At 44.7% G+C, this 5,445-nt stretch overlaps 1 pseudogene; it reads left to right on the top strand.

Moving 5' to 3' along the window:
• Nucleotides 1–1,826: 1,826 nt before the first annotated feature.
• LOC132232494 (keratin, type I cytoskeletal 18-like) lies at nucleotides 1,827–3,888 on the top strand (annotated as a pseudogene).
• The last annotated feature ends 1,557 nt before the right edge of the window (nucleotides 3,889–5,445 follow it).

Genomic DNA, 5,445 nt, shown 5'->3' with positions numbered 1-5,445 from the left:
TCCTTTTGCCCTATGTTCTGGGTCAAATTTTCAGGTCAATCTTCAGGCTCACATATGCTTTTTATTCGTGTCATTACTGCTCTTCATCAGAGTATTTTTAGTAATGAAGCCAACATAAGAAAATTGCAAAAACTTGCAGAAGATCATAATGATCAAAATAAATGGAGACACTTACCATGTTTGGATATGAAGACACTGTAACACAGAAGTGGCAATTTTCAAGTTAACCTATAAATCCAAAGCAATCCTAGTAAATTGTCTTTTTAAAAAAAATATATATTTTATTGATTTTTTTACAGAGAGGAAGGGAGAGGGATAGAGAGTTAGAAACATCGATGAGAGAGAAATACCGATCAGCTGCCTCCTGCACACTCCCCACTGGAGATGTGCCCGCAACCAAGGTACATGCCCTTGACTGGAATCAAACCTGGGACCCTTGAGTTCGCAGGCCGACACTCTATCCACTGAGCCAAACCGGTTAGGGCTAGTAAATTGTCTTTAACAGGCAAGCTATCTAAAGTTTATTGGAATATTTTTCAAGAATGAGGATTTTATCTCCTCTTCTGTTTAAGACTCCACTAAATTGATAGTTAAGGAACTACATCAACAAAAAGAAAGTAGAAACCTGTATAAGACAAAGAGAATAAAGAAGATGAAAGCAGACAAAAGAATTAAATGCAATTTTAGAAGATAGGACCAGATAGAGGAGCAGTGAGTGATTTCACATGGCAGAGGAAGCAATGATCTAAGCCACCCGGAGGGGCATAACCACTAATAAGTGAGCCAATTCACCTGGTAGAAAACGGTGAGATGCTCAACTTTGGAGACAGTAGGTACAATGAAGGGCTGGGTTGAGCTGAGGAGCTAAAAACAGACATTGTTGAAAGTTTGCTTTTGGAGTAGTCATATCCTTCCTTCCCTCTCCTCACAGAGTAAGGCTACTCATGTCCAAGTGTAGTGACTGAAGAGTTATATTCTGCTGGGGGCTAATTCCAGCAGGTCATAAAGTTCATAAAATGTTGATGGAACTTGAGGCTTCAGCAGGGCTGAATATTACCTGCTGCTGGAATAACTGAAAGCATTTCCCCAAACCTAAAATCTGCATATATTATTGCCTGCTGCCAGGCAGCTGAGGGCAGTTTCCCCAACCTGATAATTTTACTGTTTACCAGGCCTTACCTTTGATATGTATATCTGCTTGGCTATAGGGCAAAAATGTGTGAATAAAAAACCCTGGGTCCAGAGATTCAGAGAGACCTTAGTTACTAAAGCCAAGCTTTCCTGGCTCCCCCATGTATTCCAAATTTATATCTCATGTCAAGTCTCTTTATTAAGGGTCCAGATTCCTGAACCCTTCTAGATGCTGAGTAAGACCCTGACAATTTTTTGTATAATTTAATGGTGAAGGCCAAGACTTAGGGATACCCAGATGAAGGCAGCAGAGGGGAGGCACATGGAAGTCAGCAAAAGAAATGCAGTCACCTTTTCACAAATTGCCCTCCAGGCTGACAGACACATAAAGAATATCAAAAGATTCTTTTTTGACAAACTAAATGTCCCTAAAGAAAAAACTTCCAGTTTTTGGGTTTCTCCCTCCATCTCTCTTTCCTCCCTCCCTCCCTTCCTCCCTTCCTTCCTTCCTTCCTTCCTTCCTTCCTTCCTTCCTTCCTTCCTTCCTTCCTTCTTATGAACTCCCTGCTAAAAGGAGCCTACAGGTCAACAAGTCCTGCCTACTCACTCAGAGCCTCCAAACAATATTTTGGAGGCTCACTCTTAAATATGAACAGAAAGCCAAGGCTCCCAGGCAACTGAGGAAAACTGCAAACATGAAAGAGAAAGATTGTCACAAGAATAGAGAAGGATATTTAAAAATCTACAACCCTAGAGAAATAAGTGAAGTGAATGTATTCTTATACCCAGAAGTAGAGGTTATGTAAAAGGATAAATAAAAAAACAAGAAATAAAAATTTCTTCTGGAAATAAAAATTAAATTAAATTAAAACATTCATTAGAAAGATTGAAGAATAAAGTTGAGGAAATCTAAAAGCTAGCACAAAAAGACATTAGCACAAAAAAAAATGGAAAAGAAAACATAATTAACATAAAGGACGAATCCAACCAAAATGATTTCTTAAAATAGAGAAGTGAGAAAACAGAGAGGTGGAAAATATGAAAGTAAGATGACAAACTTTTTTAGCAGTAAAACAAAAATTTCTGGATGGTAAATGTCTTTTTTATGCCCAAGAAAATGGATGAAATAAAATCCTTATAAAAGTATATAAATTGTGAGATGTCAGAGTTCTGGGGAAAAGAGAAAATCCTAATGGTTCCCAAAGAGATTGGGCAGGGGCAGGTCAGTCATTTGCAAGGAAACAGGCATCAGGTAGGAACAGGATTATTCAACAGCTACAGTGAATGTTAGAGATCAATAAAACAGTGCCTTCAAATATTTGAAGGAATGTTAAGGTTCAGTCTAGACTTCAAATCCCAGCCAAATTATGACTCCAAGGAGTGGCTAGAATAAAGACATTTTCAGAAGGGTAAGAACTCCAAAATATTACCCATTTCTTCTTTTTAAAAGACACTGGAGGAGGAGCAGCACGAGCCTGAGTCTTGGCTTCTTGCCTTCCTCCCTGGATAATAAGTTTCAGCACCAGCTCCACCTTTTCCACCAACTACTGGACCCTGGGATCCATACAGTCACCCAGCCACCAGGCCCAGCTGGCCAGCAGTGTGGCCAGAGCCTATATATGCACTGGGGGCTCGGGCTCCCAGGTCTCCATGGCCCACTCCACCAGCACGTGGGGCGGCTAGGGGTCCAGGGTCCTGGCTGCAGAGATGGCCTGGAGTCTGGCAGGCATAGGGAGCATCCAGAGAAAGAAAGAAAGAGACTATTCAATACCTGGAGAGGGTGAGTAGCCTGGAGTTTGATAATAGAGGAGACTGGAGAACAAAATCCAGACACACCTGGAGAAGGGACCTCAAGTCAGAGACTAGGGGGCATTGCTTCAAGATCCCAGAGGACTTGAGGGCTCAGGTCTTTGCAAGTTCTGTCGGCAATGCCTACATTATTTTGCAGATTGACAATGCCTATCTTGCTGCTGATGACTTCAGAGTCAAGTATGAGATGGAGCTGGCCGTGTACCACTCTGTGGAGAGAAACATCCAGGGTTCCAACAGGTCACTAATGACACCAGTATCACTCAGCTGCAGTTGGAGACAGATCAAGGCTTTCAAGGAGGAGCTGCCCTTCATGAAGAAGAACTACAAGGAGGAAGTAAATGGTCTACAAAACCAGATTGCCAACTCTGGGTTGACCGGGGAGTTGGATGCCCCCAAATATCAAGACCTCAGCAAGATCATGACGAACATCCATGCCCAGTATGACGAGCTAATTCGTAAAAACCAAGAGGAGCTAGACAAGTACTGGTCCCAGCAGATTGAGGAGGGCACCATAGTGGTCAACTCACAGACTGTCAAGACAGGAGCTGCTGAGATGATACGCATGCAACTGAGACGTATGGTTCAGTCCTTGGCGACTGACCTGGACTTGATGAGAAATCTGAAGGCCAATTTTGAGAACAGCCTGAGGGAGGTGGAGACACGCTATGCCATGTGGATGGCACAGCTCAATGGGATCCTGAGCAGCTGGAGGCAGAGCTGGCTCAGACCTGGGCAGAGGGGCAGTACCAGGAACTGCTGAACACCAAAGTCAAGCTGGAGGATGAGATTTCTACCTACTGCCTCCTGCTGGAAGAAGGGAAGGACTTTGATTTTGGTAACAACGTGGACCACAGCAACTCTATGCAATCCATCCAAATGACAACCACCTGCATGATGGTGGATGGCAAAGTGGTGTCTGAGGGGCACCCCTTAGGGGGGCAGTAGGCCAATGAAAGTTCAGAGATCATTGAACATTAAAAAAAAAAAAAGCAATTGGAAGATTTTCAATTCTCTTAATGGCAGGCTAAATCAATCCTTCCATTGAGGTCAACTATAGGAAAAATTACATAACATATACCTATTTATTTAATACTAGAAGCCTGATGCACAAAAATTGTGCACTGGCGGGGCAGGGGAATCTCTCAGCCCAACCTGTGCCCTCTCACAGTCTGGGACCCCTCGGGAGATAACCACCTACTGGCTTAGGCCTGCTCCCCTGGTGGCAGATGGCACACCCGATCCCGCGGTGCCTGCCCTGTCTCCCCGGTCGCACACGGCAGGCCCAGATCCCGCACTGGGGCGGGCGGCGGCTTGGGATCGCGCTGTCACCCACCCCACCTGCCCCGCCCCGCACATGGCAGGCCCAGATCCCACGCTGAGGCGGGTGGCAGCTGGGGATCAAGCTGCTGCCTGCACAGGGCGGGCGCAGCAGGAGTTGCCTGCAGTATGCAAATTTAATGGCCATCTTTGTTGGGTTAATTTGCATACTCTTCTGCTTGGCTGATGAGCGTAGCGAAGGTACAGTCAATTAGCATCATTGTCTTTTATTAGTGTAGACTAGAGGCCCGGTGCATGAATTTGTGCAGCAGTGGGTTCCCTTGGCCTGGCCTGTGGGATCAGGCCAAAACTGGTTCTCTGACATCCCCTGAGGGGTCCCAGATTGCAAGAGGGTGCAGGCCAGGCCAAGGAACCCCACCAGTGCATGATTGGGGCCAGGGAGGGACGTGGTAGGTTGGCCCTCTGGGGAGGGACCGAAGCAGAGCTGCAGGGTGTGTCTGGCCCATCTTGCTCAGTCCCAATCAGCTGGACCCCAGCAGCAAGCTAACCTACCAGTCAGGGTGTCTGCCCCCTGGTGGTAAGTGCATGTCATAGCAAGCGGTTGAGCAGCCTTAGCATATCATTAGCATATTACGCTTTGATTGGTTGAATGGTCAACTGGATGACCGGACACTTAGCATATTAGGCTTTTATTATATAGGGTTATATATGTTTAAGTATGTATAATATATAATATTTTAAATATACAATTAAATATATATTTTATAAATATAAATACAATATATATTTTAATTTTTCTTAAAAGCATCAAAGAGCTGATAAGACAGTGAAGGATTTTCATGCCAAAATTTGGATGAATATGAGAAGCAAGTACTCAAAGCTGCCTTTGCCCCAGTCAGGAAGAAACAGCTGCAATGTGGAGCTGTGGTATTTGGCAGCCTCACTGGCAAAACAGATAAAAGGGCCTGCCAAGTGGAGAGTCTGATAAATACTCACACACTAAGTTGAGGTCCTGAAGAGCTTTACTCTTAGAGCAAGCTTCCCAAACCTGTCTGCACATTAGAATCACTGGAGAGCTTTTAACAATTCCAAAGCACAGGCCACCCCACAGACCGATTAAATCACAGTGTCTGGGGTGGGACACCGGCATCGGGGTATTTTGAAGCTCCCCAGGCAATTCCAAGTTGCAGATGAGTTGGGGAACCACAGCGGCGAGAGTGAATG

This window comes from Myotis daubentonii, chromosome 4 (assembly GCF_963259705.1).
Source record: "Myotis daubentonii chromosome 4, mMyoDau2.1, whole genome shotgun sequence".
In the NCBI taxonomy this organism is placed as follows: domain Eukaryota; kingdom Metazoa; phylum Chordata; class Mammalia; order Chiroptera; family Vespertilionidae; genus Myotis; species Myotis daubentonii.
This window is presented reverse-complemented; position numbering and strand designations above follow the sequence as displayed.